This window comes from Oncorhynchus clarkii, chromosome 12 (assembly GCF_045791955.1).
Source record: "Oncorhynchus clarkii lewisi isolate Uvic-CL-2024 chromosome 12, UVic_Ocla_1.0, whole genome shotgun sequence".
Lineage (NCBI taxonomy): Eukaryota > Metazoa > Chordata > Actinopteri > Salmoniformes > Salmonidae > Oncorhynchus > Oncorhynchus clarkii.
The window spans coordinates 75,981,627-75,998,958 of NC_092158.1; the positions used below are offsets into that span (position 1 = coordinate 75,981,627).

Below are 17,332 nucleotides of genomic sequence, written 5' to 3' on the forward strand. Positions count from 1 at the left end.
GTGTGAGGAGATGGCCGAGAACAGGAGAGGGTGTGAGGAGATGGCAGAGAATAGGAGAGGGTGTGAGGAGATGGCAGAGAATAGGAGAGGGTGTGAGGAGATGGCAGAGAACAGTAGGGGAGAGGGTGTGTGGAGATGGCAGAGAACAGTACGGGAGATGGTGTGTGGAGATGGCAGAGAACAGTAGGGGAGAGGGTGTGTGGAGATGGCAGAGAACAGTAGGGGAGAGGGTGTGTGGAGATGGCAGAGAACAGTAGGGGTGAGGGTGTTTGTGGAGATGGCAGAGAATAGGAGAGGGTGTGAGGAGATGGCCGAGAACAGGAGAGGGTGTGAGGAGATGGCCGAGAATAGGAGAGGGTGTGAGGAGATGGCAGAGAATAGGAGATGGTGTGAGGAGATGGCAGAGAATAGGAGAGGGTGTGAGGAGATGGCAGAGAACAGGAGAGGGTGTGAGGAGATAGGAGAGAATAGGAGAGGGTGTGAGGAGATGGCAGAGAATAGGAGATGGTGTGAGGAGATGGCAGAGAATAGGAGAGGGTGTGAGGAGATGGCAGAGAACAGGAGAGGGTGTGAGGAGATGGCAGAGAACATGAGAGGGTGTGAGGAGATAGGAGAGGGTGTGAGGAGATGGCCGAGAACAGGAGAGGGTGTGAGGAGATGGCCGAGAATAGGAGAGGGTGTGAGGAGATGGCAGTGAACAGGAGAGGAGAGGGTGTGAGGAGATGGCAGAGAACAGGAGAGGAGAGGGTGTGAGGAGATGGCAGAGAACAGGAGAGGGTGTGAGGAGATGGCAGAGAACATGAGAGGGTGTGAGGAGATAGGAGAGGGTGTGAGGAGATGGCCGAGAACAGGAGAGGGTGTGAGGAGATGGCCGAGAATAGGAGAGGGTGTGAGGAGATGGCAGAGAATAGGAGAGGGTGTGAGGAGATGGCAGAGAACAGTAGGGGAGAGGGTGTGTGGAGATGGCAGAGAACAGTACGGGAGATGGCGTGTGGAGATGGCAGAGAACAGTAGGGGAGAGGGTGTGTGGAGATGGCAGAGAACAGTAGGGGAGAGGGTGTGTGGAGATGGCAGAGAACAGTAGGGGTGAGGGTGTGTGGAGATGGCAGAGAATAGGAGAGGGTGTGAGGAGATGGCCGAGAACAGGAGAGGGTGTGAGGAGATGGCCGAGAATAGGAGAGGGTGTGAGGAGATGGCAGAGAATAGGAGATGGTGTGAGGAGATGGCAGAGAATAGGAGAGGGTGTGAGGAGATGGCAGAGAACAGGAGAGGGTGTGAGGAGATAGGAGAGAATAGGAGAGGGTGTGAGGAGATGGCAGAGAATAGGAGATGGTGTGAGGAGATGGCAGAGAACAGGAGAGGGTGTGAGGAGATGGCAGAGAACAGGAGAGGGTGTGAGGAGATGGCAGAGAACATGAGAGGGTGTGAGGAGATAGGAGAGGGTGTGAGGAGATGGCCGAGAACAGGAGAGGGTGTGAGGAGATGGCCGAGAATAGGAGAGGGTGTGAGGAGATGGCAGTGAACAGGAGAGGAGAGGGTGTGAGGAGATGGCAGAGAACAGGAGAGGAGAGGGTGTGAGGAGATGGCAGAGAACAGGAGAGGGTGTGAGGAGATGGCAGAGAACATGAGAGGGTGTGAGGAGATAGGAGAGGGTGTGAGGAGATGGCCGAGAACAGGAGAGGGTGTGAGGAGATGGCAGAGAATAGGAGATGGTGTGAGGAGATGGCAGAGAATAGGAGAGGGTGTGAGGAGATGGCAGAGAACAGGAGAGGGTGTGAGGAGATGGCAGAGAACAGGAGAGGGTGTGAGGAGATGGCAGAGAGTATGAGAGGGTGTGAGGAGATGGCAGAGAACAGGAGAGGGTGTGAGGAGATGGCAGAGAATAGGAGAGGGTGTGAGGAGATGGCAGAGAATAGGAGAGGGTGTGAGGAGATGGCCGAGAACAGGAGAGGGTGTGAGGAGATGGCCGAGAACAGGAGAGGGTGTGAGGAGATGGCAGAGAATAGGAGAGGGTGTGAGGAGATGGCAGAGAATAGGAGAGGGTGTGAGGAGATGGCAGAGAACAGTAGGGGAGAGGGTGTGAGGAGATGGCAGAGAACAGTAGGGGAGAGGGTGTGTGGAGATGGCAGAGAACAGTAGGGGAGAGGGTGTGTGGAGATGGCAGAGAACAGTAGGGGAGAGGGTGTGTGGAGATGGCAGAGAACAGTAGGGGAGAGGGTGTGTTGAGATGGCAGAGAACAGAGGATAGTAGAGGGTGTGAGGAGATGGCAGAGAACAAGAGAGGGTGTGAGGCGATGGCAGAGAACAGGAGAGGGTGTGAGGAGATGGCAGAGAACAGGAGAGGGTGTGAGGAGATGGCAGATAATAGGAAAGGGTGTGAGGAGATGGCAGAGAATAGGAGAGGGTGTGAGGAGATGGCAGAAAATAGGAGAGGGTGTGAGGAGATGGCAGAGAATATGAGAGGGTGTGAGGAGATGGCAGAGAATAGGAGAGGGTGTGAGGAGATGGCAGAGAATAGGAGAGGGTGTGAGGAGATGGCAGAGAATAGGAGAGGGTGTGAGGAGATGGCAGAGAACAGGAGAGAAGAGTGTGTGTGGAGATGGCAGAGAACAGTAGCGGAGAGGGTGTGTGGAGATGGCAGAGAACAGTAGGGGAGAGGGTGTGTGGAGATGGCAGAGAACAGTAGAGGATAGGAGAGGGTGTGAAGAGATGGCAGAGGATAGGAGAGGGTGTGAGGTGATGGCAGAGAACATTTAGAGGAGAGGAGATGGCAGAGAACAGGAGAGGGTGTGAGGAGAGGAGATGGCAAACAACGGTAGAGGATAGGAGAGGGTGTGAGGAGATGGCAGAGAACAGGAGAGGAGAGGTTGTGAGGAGATGGCAGAGAATAGGAGAGGTTGTGAGGAGATGGCATAGAATAGGAGAGGGTGTGAGGAGATTGCAGAGAACAGTAGGGGAGAGGGTGTGTGGAGATGGCAGAGAACAGTAGAGGATAGGAGAGGGTGTGAAGAGATGGCAGAGGATAGGAGAGGGTGTGAGATGATGGCAGAGAACATTTAGAGGAGAGGAGATGGCAGAGAACAGGAGAGGGTGTGAGGAGAGGAGATGGCAAACAACGGTAGAGGATAGGAGAGGGTGTGAGGCGATGGCAGAGAACAGGAGAGGAGAGGTTGTGAGGAGATGGCAGAGAATAGGAGAGGTTGTGAGGAGATGGCATAGAATAGGAGAGGGTGTGAGGAGATGGCAGAGAATAGGAGATGGCAGTGAACAGGAGAGGGTGTGAGGAGATGGCAGAGAATAGGAGAGGGTATGAGGAGATGGCAGAGAATAGAAGATGGTGTGAGGAGATGGCAGAGAATAGGAGATGGCAGTGAACAGTAGAGAATAGGAGAGGGTGTGAGGAGATGGCAGAGAATAGGAGAGGGAAAGAGTAGCAGTCACAGGAAAGGCATTAGTCTGCTAAACGACCACCTGACGACAGGTGAGTCATCATGTCTCCTGACTATTTCTTTCGCTACCCCTCGTCCTCTCGCTTCCCTCCTGAATACATATTTAACCTCTAGGTCTGAGTATCACTTCAAAATAGGTCCTCCTTGCTGGTACTGTCAGTGTGCAGACAGCCACTTCTCTTTCCTCTCATTCCCTCTTACATTTTTGGTGTAGTGCACGTTGTATGGAATAGGGTGCCATTTGGGACACATTCTCTGTCTTATGCAATCCCAGGGTGGCACCACTCCATCCAATCAGAGAGCAGTGAGGAAGTGGTCTCATGAAAAAGCAATGGTTTTGTTTGAACCACAGAAAAAGAGAAGCGCTAAATGAGTGTTAACTGTAGGGGCGATGCTCAGTCTCAGGCTCCTCTGCTCACTGCTGACCGCAGGACTGGTTCCATCGGAGGCCTGCAACATTTCTACTCACCACCTCAGAGATACGTAACTACATGACCAGAAGTATGTGGACACCTGCTGTGCAGGCCAGTCAAGTTCTTCCACACCGATCTCGACAAACAATTTCTGTATGGAACTCTTTGTGCATGGGGGCATTGTCATGCTGAAACAGGAAAGGGCCTTCCCCAAACCATTGCCACAAAGTTGTAAGCACAGAATCGGCTACAATGTCACTGTATGCTATAGCGTTAAGATTTCCCTTCAATGGAACTAAGGGGCCTAGCCCAAACCATGAAAAACATCCCCAGACCATTATTCCTCCTCCACCAAACGTTACAGTTGGCACTATGCATTGGGGCAGGTTGCGCTCTCCTGGCATCCACCAAACCCAAATTTGTCCGTCGGACTGCCAGATGGTGAAGTGTGATTCATCACTCCAGAGAACGCATTTCCACTGCTCCAGAGTCCAGCTGACGCTTGTGACTGAAATAGTCCACTAATTTGAAGGAGTGTCCACATACTTTTGTATTAATAGTGTTCAGCCAATTGGCTCTTTGTCCAGACAAACATTATCCTGAATGTGCACTGTTGGGTGGATAACACAACATTCTAGGACATTGGCTAACAGTCATACGTTTTCTTACGCACATTGTTACGAGTGTATGAAAATGAATTACTAAGTCAAGATAATGGGATTTTCCATAGCGTATACGCTCTAACCTAGAAAGCAGTGAAGCATATTCAGGACGCACACACTCATGTCTCTGTGGAGAGACATTTAGATTTTTGCAATTTAAAGCATTTGTCTAATTCAAGATAACAATGAAGCGTACTGTCAAGCCTTCAATTACAGGATTCAAAATGACCTTTAAAATAGAATAGATACTTTATTGTCCATTTTGGACAGTTTAATGACGGTTGATTATTGTTTTATATGATTGACATGAGCTGTTTTTATTAGATGGCTGTTATAGCGAGTGAAATCACATACCGTGTATTGAATTAAATAACAATCATGACTGTTTCTCGTGGTTGGAATCGTTAACAATATTTGCGCGACTGCATGCATGGTTAGCCGGCTGTGGTGTAAGGGTGTGTTTGTGTCACACTGTGTGAAACTGGGCTATAATAAGCAGACCTGGTGATATCTTACCTTACATGTTATTTATATCCACTTTTAAGACATTGCGCGCTGCTACTAGTAGAACTGCAGAGAAGACGTGATCCACACACCACCATGCATGAAACACTCGTCCTCAGGCTCGCAGATGCACTTAGGTGACTCTCGTTATTCTGCATGCATAAATCCATCACGGTCCATGATGTTCGTAAGCTTAGCCTCAGATAGACACAGTCAGTCCATTTAGGAGCGCAGGGAAGGACTGAGAAGGATTCTTTCACCGTGTACATTTCTTCAGTGGCGAGTGGTCAGGATGTACAGTGTTTTGCTCAAGAGGCTAGATGTATTTTTCACAGTCATGTTGGTTGATTATTTGGTGAAGGAAGGTTCAGAAAACACTTTCAACAATGAATATCTAATTAACGAAGATTAGGGTGCTGTGAGAGCAACAGCAATTATTGTTTTATTATCTTTCATTAAATTCAATTAGAAGGTGTAATGAGGGTCAATTTGTTCAGCCCATACATCTTGGTTACATAATGGGGTGTTGTGACTAGAAGGAAGGGGAGGAAGCCGGGAGGAAGCCAGACGGGAAGTGAAAAAAGAGAGTGAAAGTGGGGTTCATGTACAGTTAGTTGCACAGACAAACACCCAGCATCAGACTAAACAGGTTCAACTCCACTATAAAAACACAACTCAGACTTCAACCAGATATAAATTACTCAGGATAACACCTAACTCTCAAAGTCCTCCTGTCTTCAGATCCTGGAATGGCTCTTTGATGTTGTCAGCACAATGCCTCGATAATGAAGGGGGCTGTGCTTTTTACTGGTTGGCTCTCCTCTGTGTCTTTCTCACTTAAACAACCACAGCCCCTGAGAGCCGCCCCCTTCCATTACAATAGTTGGATTTTCAAATCAACCCCCGAGGAAGAATAAACAAACGTTTGAGATGGCTGTAGCGTAGCAGGACCGTTACATGTTATAACTGCTACGTAGCAGTCCCTCTTGTACCCTAACAGCAGGGCAGTGTGTCAGCAGCGAGGGGGTTGGAGGCCAGTGATGCGGGCGCTCACGCAGATAAATGGGGCTTTTGGCTCTGACCTTATCATCGCCCACCCGGTCCTCTCTCCTCACTGACAGACAGGCGCGCTGGAACCGCACCGCCCGAGGCGGTCATGTACCCGTCCAGGAGGCAAGGGGGCACGGGGGTAGAGTCCTAGGGGTATGGGGGCAACAGTGATGTGCTCATGCTCAACGGGGTGAACTGAAGCTTGTGCTGGTACTATGAGGCTGACCTGGGGCCAACTGATCTGACCCGTCCGGTCAGAACACACACTGTGCATTGCAGGGAGGGAGGGAGAGGGGGGGAGAGAGGGAGAGCTAATGTGTGACTGACAATCTAGCTAGCACTCTCTTTATTGCTGTCTCTTGTCTGCTCTGACTGCAGAAGCAGGTTACATGTCACTTCTCCCCACAGAAACAAGGTACTGCAGGTACCTACCTATATGATAGCTCAATATACAATACATGCATTACTCTATAGACCGGGACGCAACATCTAGTGGCTGGAGTAATTCTCAAACAGTGGAAAATCACGTTCAGGGAGAACCCTTCGATGTCTCCATTCCATTCCCACCTTGTGACTATGCCAGACCATGAAAATGGAAACCTGCTATTTGACTCATGCATGACTAGAGGCATACTGATATGCTATTGGTGTGGAGTACTCAAGTGTAAAATGTAAAGTACATTATGAAGTCATTGCCTGGTACATGAGGACATAAGTTTCTAGACACTTGTTTTTTAAACATCAGCATGAACATACACTTTGCCCTGTTAATGTCTTCTCTCTCTCTCCAGCGCTGAAAAGTCCAGCTGCCTTCCACGAACAGAGACGAAGTTTAGAGCGAGCGCGGGTGAGTTTCTCTTCATTCTCCTCTCACTCTTTGTGGTGTCTGTCAGATGAACACTTTTAAACTGAACGGTGAACTGGTTAAAAAGTGAATAATTTCTCCCCTTCTCTCTTCCTCTTTTCTCTTCCTCTTCTCCCCTCTCCCAGACTGAAGACTACCTAAAGAGGAAGATCCGAAGTCGGCCGGAGAGGTCGGAGCTGGTCAGGATGCACATTCTGGAGGGTGAGTTTCTCAGACAGCTCCCCCTCCCTGAGCCATAGGGTGCTGCACCTGAAAAATGTAGGCTACAAAATAAATTCCCTCAATTGTTTGCTCTTCCATTCCATTAGCTGATATTGAGTGCCATAACTGGTAGCTGTGCTGTGTGCTTGTACCTTCGTATCTGCATCATTACTTAAGCATTGATGTTGAAACTCACAGCTTTGATTTCCTGGTTCCCTGATAAAGATCACGTGCCTGATGGTTGTTGGCTGGCTAACCCGCTGTGTGCTGTGTGTTCAGAGACGTCGGTGGAACCCTCCCTCCAGGCCAAACAACTGCAGCTGAAGAGGGCCCGTCTGGCTGACGACCTGAACGACAAGATCTCCCACCGGCCCGGCCCCATGGAGCTCATTCACAAGAACATCCTGCCTGTGCACAGCAGCATCAAACAGGCCATCATAGGTAACTAAAGCAGCAGCATCAAACAGGCCATCATAGGTAACTAAAGCAGCAGCATCAAGCAGGCCAGCATAGGTAACTAAAGCAGCAGCATCAAACAGGCCATCATAGGTAACTAAAGCAGCATCAAACAGACCATCATAGGTAACTAAAGCAGCAGTATCAAGCAGGCCATCATAGGTAACTAAAGCAGCATCAAACAGACCATCATAGGTAACTAAAGCAGCAGCATCAAGCAGGCACAGTACCACTCCATATTATGTAGCCACACTAGCAAATGAGCTCTCATGATCACTACACTATTCTATCATTTCAACAGCATCAAACAGGTTATTGTAAGAAGTCCTCCATTCCACAAGCCCCATGTTTCCAATTGCCACAATTCACTAATTTGCTCACTAGCGTGACGTGAACATCTGCTGAATAAGCAAAAATAGTCCACCCAGTGAAACTACATGAAGGTCATCAGGAACAGGTACTGAATAAAATCTCATATGAACTCAGTCACACGTCATTAATACTGTGCATCTGTGTCTGTCTCAGTGTGTGTGTATGTACAGTGCATTCGGAAATTATTCAGACCCCTTGACATTTTGTTACGATACAGCTAAAATTGATTTTTTTTTTTTTTTTTATGCTGCCACCACCATGCTTCACCTTAGGGATGGTGCCAGGTTTCTTCCAAACATGACGCTTGACATTCAGGCCAAAGAGTTCAATCTTGGTTTCATCAGACCAGAGAATCTTGTTTTTCATGGTCTGAGAGTCTTTAGGTACCGTTTGGCAAACTCCAAGCGGGCTGTCATGTGCCTTCTACTGAGGAGTGGCTTCCGTCTGGCCACTCTACCATAAAGGCCTGATTGGTGGAGTGCTGCAGAGATGGTTGTCCTTCTGGAAAGTTATCCCATCTCCACAGAGGAACTCTGGTCACCTCCTTGACCAAGGCCCTTCTCCCCCGATTGCTTTGTTTGGCTGGGCAGCCAGCTCTAGGAAGAGTCTTGGTGATTCCAAACTTCTTCCATTTAAGAATGATGGAGGCCACTGTGTTTTTAGGGACCAGAAATATTTTGGTACCCTTCCCCAGATCTGTGAATCGACACAATCCTGTCTCTGAGCTCTACGGACAATTCATTCGACCTCATGCCTTGGTTTTTGCTCTGACATGCACTGTCAACTGTGGGACCTTATATAGACAGGTGTGTGCCTTTCCAAATCATGTCCAATCAATTGAATTTACCACAGGTGGACTCCAATCAAGTTGTAGAAACATCTCAATGATGATCAATGGAAACAGGATGCACCTGAGCTCAATTTTTTTGATTCTCATAGCAAAGAGTCTGAATACTTATGTAATAAGGTATTTCTGTTTTAAGTTTAATACATTTGCAAACATTTCTAAAAACCTGTTTTCACTTTGTCATTATCGGGTGTTGTGTGTACGTTGATGAGATTTTAGAATAAGTCTGTAACGTAACAAAATGTGGAAAAATCAAGCGTCTGAGTGCTTTCCGAATACACTGTTAATACACTGTGAATACACTGTGAATACACTGTGAATGCACTGTATGTGTGTTAAACGTGAGAACCTCTGCTTGTCCCTCCTGGCCATCTCCTCCTCCAGCCAAAATAAGTTGGCGTTCTCCCACCATGCCCATCTAGAAGGGCCTTGTCTGCCTTCAGATGCTTCTAAGCTGCTGCCAAGCATGGAGATATCATTGTTAACCTTAGATATGTATTTACACACATACTGTAAATGCATGACTTTCTGATGAACAGGGGCCAACCTCCCCACTGCGGGCCCTTCATGGGTGCACATTTGTATTAATCATACTAATGTTTGTTCGCATTTGTGCATTCACGGTTCACAGAAACATGTTGATTTCAATTTCACACGTCACTATAAAATGTGAGAGTGTCCGTTTGTGTGTGGGTGTGTGGCTGTGTTTGTGCACGCATCAAGACATGACTTGGCACAGTTGGTTGTATTATATGTAAAGGAATCACATAACAGGTATTCTCTACTGTGCTGTTAAAGCGTGAGATAAATGAGATGATGGAAACTAGATTGATTGCTGTGAAGATGAACGTGAACATGTCTGCGCGTCAGGTTCCAGCATGGTTCAATCTCAGGGGATTGCCCTGGCAGTCGGTGGTTCTTAATAACAACAATCAAATTACAGGCAGTCGTATCCACACAGAGAACAGGGACATGACCTCAACCTGTGCTGCTTTCCACACTCTCAGCCACACAAACACACACACACACACACACACACACACACACACACACACACACACACGGCGGTGCAAAGGGGAAGCCATCACATGATTGGTTCAGGAAGAGAATGAATCAAACCCCATATTGGTTATTCATCATCTCCCACTGATGGGAAATTAATAGCCAACGGTGCTCGCTGAGCGCTCCAACTGCCTGCCTGCCGTTAGTAAATAAAAGATCCATAATGGTCTTTGTCAAAGGCATGGGGATGTACCAGCCATATACAATGCGATGATAAAGCCCCGGGCCCAGCAGGCCTCCACCTCCTCCTGCTTCCACTGCAGGAACCTCTGTTGATGCTGACTGACTGATTAACTGACTGACTGATTAACTGACTGACTGATTAACTGACTGACTGGCTGCTGAGAGGAATGATGGCACGGCTAATGTTGACACAAAGGCTTCTTTTTACATGGCTCTCTCACACTGCATCACAACAACGATGACAAGGCAGATTGTTGCTTTGTACGAACTGTCACTGGTGGCTCATTATTCTACTTTAACTATTTATCTCCCTCTTTTCCCCCTTTTCACTCTTTTGTTCTTTCTTCTTCATCCCTCTTTCTCTCCCTCAGAGACAGACTTCCCCAAGGTTGCTGGGGAGATATCCTCCTTTGATGAGGACAGTAGTGATACTCTCTCTCCTGAGCAGCCCATTGGTCAGGAGTCTCCGCTGGGCCACGGCCCTCTGCCCTCTCCCCCTGACGCCCTAGCTTGCAACAGCACCCCCACACAGTTTCTCACTCAGGTTCCTCCGCCACCCCCTCCTCTTCCTCCCTTCCATGGGCCCTGCCAACCAGTGAAGTTGAGCAATGGGACAGCAGTTCTGAGAACCGGCCCTGCACTGATCAAGGTTAGTGGCAGCTGTCACGGCTAATTCTGAGTATTGTACCAAAGCCCATTGTATTATTAGTTTAGCATTACTTCTGTTGTTAACAGTAGACTAGTCCAGTGTTTAATCCACCACGTCTCAATGATTCTTCCCCCTGCAGTCCCAGCCAAAGCCCACCTCAGAGCGCCCCCCTCAGCGATCCAAGAAGCCCAAGGACAACAAGCCCAAGGTGAGGAAGCTGAAGTACCACCAGTACATCCCCCCGGACCAGAAGGCCGACCACGAGCCGCCCCCTCAGCTGGACTCCACCTACGCCAAGATCCTCCACCAGCAGCAGCTCTTCCTCCAGCTGCAGATCCTCAACCAGCAGCAGCAACACTACAACTACCACACCATCCTTCCTGCACCACCCAAGTGAGTGAGTGAGTGAGTGAGTGTGTGAGTGAGTGAGTGTGTGAGTGAGTGAGTGAGTGTGTGTTTGCGCGTGTGTGTATACAACTGCTTCACATAGCCATCAACTCCAGCCTTTATCCTATCATCGTTTTGACTCATGTTTTTTTCTCTCCAGACCACTAACAGATCAACCACCTCCCACCAATGGCCCCTCTCCTTCTCCGGCCGTACCCGCCCCCTCGACATCCTCCTCCAGTCAAAGTGCACCAAGCCGGCAGAATGTCACACATGTGGGAGGGGCCACACCAGGTTCTTTGCCTCCTAACCTGGACGACCTGAAGGTCAGTAAAAGCCGTTGCATTTATCAAGAGTTGACTGTGTTGACAAAACCAACTGTGTGTCTAAACATTTCACATTCTGACACCTTCTTTTGTCCTCCAGGTGGCTGAACTGAAGCATGAACTCAAACTGCGGAGCTTGCCTGTATCAGGCACCAAGAATGACCTCATCGAGCGGTTGAGGAACTACCAGGCTCAGCAGAACAGTCGTGGTGGTGGTAGTGCAACAACTACAACAGCAGGGGGTGCCACAGGGTCTGAGGCCGGAGCTTCCAAAACCAACCACCCAACACAACAACAACAAAAACAACTACTACTACTACAACAACAGCAACTTTCCCAACACCAGGCCCTGTCCTCTGTGGGCCACCAATCAGGAGAAGCAGGTGTGGTAACCTTGGCAACCTTCCCGTTCATGACCACTGCTCCACAGCAGATCATGCACTTTGGCAGCACTAGCTCCTCCCCGCCAGTCTCTCCTGCCCCCTCGGACCGCTCGCTAGCTGGGATGAGTCCAGACGAGACAAGCTGTAATGGAGACTCATTTGGGGAGATGGTAGGTCTCCTTTCTATATCAGATGTGTCCTTGCTTTTAAAAAAATATGTTTTTATAGTGCCCAGATATCCGGTTTTATAGTTTGAATCTTGAGACTACTTTTGTCTTTCCAAATAGGTAAGCTCTCCACTCACCCAGCTAAGCCTCCATCCCTCCCCCCAGCACCTTGGCACTATCAAAGAGGAGTTGAGCGGCTCGGCCCCAACAGCCTGCCAGTTCTCCATGGCTTCTCTGCAGAAACGCTTGCAAGTAGCACCCCCGTCTGTGAACAAGGACCAGATGCTGCAGGAGAAGGACAAGCAGATCGAGGCGCTGACGTGCATGCTAAGACAGAAACAGCGGCTGGTGGAGACCCTGCGCGTCCAGCTGGAACAGGGCAAGAGAGGGGGCCGGAACGCCCCCCCAGAACCCCTGGGCCTTGTCAGGGTGAAGGAAGAGCCCCCAGACATCCCCAGCATCCCCTCCACATTTTGCCCCATTGCCCGCTCCCCGACTCCTTCCCAGTGCCACATGGAGGTCACCAAGATGACCATCAAGCAGGAGGTCGGGGATGTGGAAGAGGCCGTGGAGCCGTCCTTGGAAGCCCCACCTCAGCAGGTGCAGCTGGAGCAGATCCAGGCGCAGCAGCGGTCGCAGCTCGAGCAGCTGAAGCTACAGCAGATGCAGCAGATCAACGCGCTGCAGCTCGCACAGCAGCAGGCCTTGCAGCAGCTGCTCCTACAGCAGAACCAGCAGAATCTGCAGAAACACCGCTCACAGCAGAGGAAGAAGAAGTCCCACAAGCAACAGCTCAAGCAGCAGCAGCAACAGCTACTGTCCCAACAACAACAGCAGATACAATCAAAGAACCAACAGCTGTTACAGTCAAAGCATCAACATCAGCAGATATTGCAGGCACAACAACAACAACAGCAGCTGAAGTCACAACAGGTCAGTGGCAGTCAAAACAACTCAATGGCTAGTCACAACAAGAGCTGCAGACAGTGACAGCAAAACAAATGTGATCCCAGTCAAAATAGTCAGTGTGTCACCTTGTGTGTGTCTCTCACTGACTAATGCCCTTGGTCTCTTCCAGGTGTCTCAGATGTTCCTCAATCAGCAGTCGCGCTCCACCACTTCCTTCCCCTTGGATCTCCTCAAGACACACTCCACACCTACCCTGGTGACAGACAGCAACGGCAACCATTTCCTCATCGCACTGACCAATCACTGTGCCGAGAGCCAAGGGAGTGAAATGCCACAAGGCACTCCACAGGGCAAAGCCTCCAATCGCATCATACTGCAGGTAAACATTTAAATCCCTCTTTCACACAAACCTAATATTTTTGTTTAGGGACTCCTTGTGCTGCTTACTTTTCTTCTCACACTTTTTCTCTCCTTGGTCTAACCAGAGACTGCAGTCAACTCCCACCAAGCTGCCCAGCCAATCCCCTCTTCAGTTGTCCAGCAGTGACACCCAATCAAAACCGAAAACTCAACCAGGCCTCGTGAAACAGCCAACCAGAAAGGTAAGGGAAAGGTTCCAAAAGCCTGATTTGTAGGATGTCCGTTGAACAGCGGTCAATGGAGCTTCAATTATGGTGGTGACTGGCTTGTTGCTAATGTCCCATTAAGTGAGAGAGTCATTTAGAATTGCCTCGGTGAATCCAATAATCGCCTGTGTTATGTGAATTAATGATGTAAACCCTGTAATACACTGACAGCATCCTTGATATGTAAGAGCTGATAACTAAGGCAATGTAATAGTGATTATTATTCTGGTAATTACTGTAATGATATACCTCATCTTTGTGATTCATGTTTTAAAGAATTAATCTTTCAGCTCATTTGCATCTCAGTTAATTAAGATTTATCTCCCATTTTGCTTAGGGACAGAAGGCGGGGCTGCAGGTGTCAACCAATCACTCCCCAGGGGTCGCGCTCTCCTTCTCTGCCCCGCCCAATCTCCAGCCTTTCTTCCCCAATGATGACTCCTCCCCTTCTGAAAAAGACGCCTCCCCCTCTCCTCCAGCTCAAACAGTAATTGTGAACTTGTTAAAACTTGTACTGTAGTTGCGGTTCTTTAAAGGGACAAGTTAATAGTATACATATTTAAGACATGAGAACATTGTTCTATTTCCATCAGGAGGATTTGAGTCCAGGTCTTGACCATGAACCCCTGTTCAGCCCTCCTTCTCCCAAACAGACGCCCTCCCCTAACCCACCGGATGACAAGGTAACCCACGCCACCTGGCTGTCTTTCTGTTTCTATGTTTGTGTCTCAGAGGTCTCATTATGGACAACCATGCCAAGGCTCTTCTGTATTCACCTCTCAACTCAGTGGCTGTGTCAGGACTTACTATTCTCCCTGTGTCTTGCTCCCAGGATAATGGTTCCACCCAGCATATGGACGACCTCTTCGACATCCTGATTCAGACAGGAGGTGAGTGTTGAATGCCGATAGAGAAGGAGAGCTCCTCCTGGTTTCCTGATTCAATATTTGTCTCCTACTGGTTGACATTTCTTCTCTCTCCTCCTCTCCCAGAAATCTCAGCCACCTTCAAACCAGCGCCCGACCCTTCCCTGGCGCGATTGCGCCCCAACACCCCTTCCCCTTCCTGCTCTCAGGCCCCCTCCCCTCTCCAGCTTCAACTCCACTTTTCGCCCCCCACCCCTCCCGAACCCGAGACCCCCAAGCCGAGCCCAGGGGAAGAGGAGCTGCAGGCGCCGGCCACCGATGATCAGGACGTAAGCAACACAGGAAGTGGACGCCTGGAGGACTTCTTGGAGAGCACCACGGGCAAACCCCTCCTGGGAGTGGAGCCTGGCGGGCCCCTGACCCTGATTGACGACCTTCACAGTCAAATGCTGAGCACCCCCAGCATCCTGGACCACACATCCTCGCCCATGGACACCTATGAGCTGTCGGGCTACACGGCCAACCCCCCTGGCCTGAACTTCGGAGACCATGCCCTGGACAGCATGGATTGGCTGGATATCACCATGGGAGGGGCGAGCAACGAGATTGCAGGGCTCGCCCCACTGGGTCCCCTGGGCCCCCACACTCCCCCCAGCGTCTTCTCAGCAGACTTTCTGGACAGTTCAGACCTGCAGCTCCACTGGGACTCCTGCTTATAGCCCTGGACAGTCTTAGTGTCATCCACACGGCTGGATGCTGATGTTACGTTGTCAAACTCTTTCTCTCTTTTCTCAACGTACGGTACAACGACTCAAAAACACACGGGCTCTACTGCACGCTGAACTCAGTCCCTCTTACTGAATAACACTTTGATAGATTTCTTATGTATACCCATACGTTCTATAAGGCAGGCCCTCTTACACACGTAGCTCATACAGTAATACCTTTGTTAACAAACCCGGTGGACTGTAGTTGATGATGCTCCTTCATCTGAGCCAGTCAGCAGCTTACCGGAGCCACCCATCTAGACTATTGTCTACGTTTATTATTGCCCTTAGTAGTATTAGGATGGTAATAGTGTGGAGATATTGTAACAATGTTGAACCAGTAATGTGAGAACAAGACGATAATCACATCTGTCTAGCAGCTTTAGGGTTAAAAAAACACAACCTACTTATTTTCATGAGAACTTTAGAGGAGATGATCAGGGAAGCCAAGGTGAAGGAGAATCAAATAGCTGTTTGTTAGCATGAATGCATGCAGGTGTCAGACCGTGGCTCCAGTGTAGCAGTCTGGTGACAGCAGCTCTGACTGAGTAGGAGAACTGCAGGAGGAGCCTGGTACAGAGGAGAGACACACAGACAGTGATATTTGACTATAATGTATTTTTGCCCATAATATTGGAATATTTTGGAATATATTTGAAAATGCCAGGAAACATGATTTCATGTTTTAGAACACATGGTCTTACCCTCTTAGCTTTAATGATACTGCTCTCGAACATTATGACAGATGTGATAGGATTTGATATATTTGATAAAAATGAGAACCTGCTTTTTTTAACAGAGGTATTGCTGCTACGTAGTGTACTTGATCTCCCTTGGACGTAGGTTCATTTTCATAGACGCGCAGAACTATATGTCAGCCAGTACTGTAGCTAAAGTAAGTTAGGGTTAAGCGATTGCAAAGATGGAAATGTTTGTTTCATTTGAACCTATATAAGCAATTAAGTATGCGGAGATGACGTGTTTCATGTATACTGTAGTGTATACTCCATCAATTATAGTGATGCCTACTGAACCAGGAGCTGCATTGGTGAATCACGAATGCTGTGTTATTATTTTGGGTGCCCCTTAACATCACAATTGTATTATTATTAATATGTACTGTATCAGTACCTTTGCCAAACAATTTTTTGATAAAGTCCTCCCTATAAATTCTTGCTGTGATATACCAATTTAGACACTGAACATGTATTATAATGCACAGTTCTTTTTTTTGACTTGACTCTATTTTAGGCAATGGAGCACTACGAAGTACATGGTTTACTGTGACAAATTCTGTCAACAGTGTGAACTCTGTATCCGGAGTTAGAAGACCCATTTTTTATTTTTTATTTTATTTAACCTTTATTTAACTTAGCAAGTCAGTTAAGAATAAATTCTTATTTACAATGACGGCCTACCCCGGCCAAACCAGGACGACGCTGGGCCAATTGTGTGCCGCCCTATGGGACTCCCAATCACGGCCGGATGTGATACAGCCTGCATTTGCACGGCCTCAGACTCGCAATCATGCAACACTGCACACACACATGTGCACATGCTCAATTTTGAGCATCGCTTGCTTGTTTGAATGTATTATCCTTTTCATGGTTTGTTGCACCACAAACATACATTCAAGATATGCTTCTCTCTCACTTCTCCTGTGTGTGTGTTTGTGGTGGGGGCGGACAGGCAGTTTCTGTCCAGTATATCCTCCTCTTTGACTTTGCCCTCATGGTAGAGGGATTGTAGACCAGTCAGCCCCGATCTGCTGTATTAGGGATTCTGAAATGCTCCATTTTAAGTTGTCAAAACTTGAGGGATTTGGGGATTGCTCGGGGGAGGGAAACTGGTTGGGCTTCTTCATGATTTGGACATTTTATTATGTTTTTTCTTTTTTTAGAAAAGTAATTGATTAAATTCAATTTGATAACTTGTGGTTTGCAACGTGGATGTTTGGGGGCCACAGCATGGAATGAGGGTTGGAGATGAACATTTTGAAAAAGCGGATACTGTGAAGTAATCATTTAGCACCAGAATCCCCATAGAGCACGTTTCTCCAACTGGCGGCCCTTGTCCCAAATTTGGCCAGTGGGTGATTTTATTTGGCCCCCCAAATTTTCTGAGCAAAACAAAATACAATATATAATTGTTTTATTGTTGGACATAAAAGACTAAAAACACGAGCAAA

General features: G+C 48.4%; 1 pseudogene; it reads left to right on the forward strand.

Annotated features, from left to right (window-relative positions):
• The window catches only part of LOC139421311 (myocardin-related transcription factor A-like), a 52,283-nt pseudogene extending 34,951 nt beyond the window's left edge, over positions 1-17,332 (forward strand).